The sequence below is a fragment of the Octodon degus genome, unplaced genomic scaffold (genome assembly GCF_000260255.1).
Source record: "Octodon degus isolate 3935 unplaced genomic scaffold, OctDeg1.0 scaffold00115, whole genome shotgun sequence".
NCBI classification, from domain to species: Eukaryota; Metazoa; Chordata; class Mammalia; order Rodentia; family Octodontidae; genus Octodon; species Octodon degus.
This window is the reverse complement of record NW_004524691.1, coordinates 8,047,307-8,048,168: the sequence shown is the minus strand read 5'-3', so window position 1 is coordinate 8,048,168 and position 862 is coordinate 8,047,307.

Below are 862 nucleotides of genomic sequence, written 5' to 3'. Positions count from 1 at the left end.
GAATGTCCATTTTGTATCTGTGTATTCAAAATGGTTAGGATAGATATATTGTTACATTCTCTTAATGAATAGAGGGATTTGTTCTAATAGTGTTTGTAAATAGGGTATGATGTCCGCATCTTGTACAGCAATTAACCACTAGAAAGAATGTGTGCAATTTGTTAATTATTGAAACTGTCCTACCAATTTTGTTTGAATCTGTCACATTGTTATTTGTTTCTCAATAAAATTATGGGGAAAAAAATTAAAAAATAAAATAAAGTAAAATAAAAAAACAGTGAGATATCATCTCATCCCAGAAAGAATTTCTATCATAAAGATATCAACCAATAACAAATGTTGGAGAGGATGTGGGGAAAAAGGAACTCTTCTCCATTGCTGGTTGGAATGTAGACTGGTACAAGCATTATGGAAATCAGTGTGGAGACTCCTTAGAAAACTAGGTCTGGAAATCCCATTTCAACCAGCTATCCCCCTACAGTGAATTTTCCCGGAGGATCTGAAAACATCATATTTTAGTGATGTTTGTGTACCTACGTTTGTACCAGTTCAATTTGTGATAGCCATATCTTGGAAACAACCAAGATGCCCGTCACCTGAGGAATTGGTGAAAAAATGTGGTATTTTTAAACAATGGAGTATTAGTCAGCTATAAAGAATGATAAACTCTAGCCTTCATATTTAAGTGGGTGTCACTTGAAGATATACTCATAAGTGAAATAAATAAGACACACATGTATAAATATCATATAGTTTCCCTAGTATAGGAACTCAAAAGAAGAAATACAAATAGAAAGGTATAATACAATTAAAAGGAAAGCAAGAACTTGAGGACTAAACAATGAAGAGAGAGCAAGGAGAA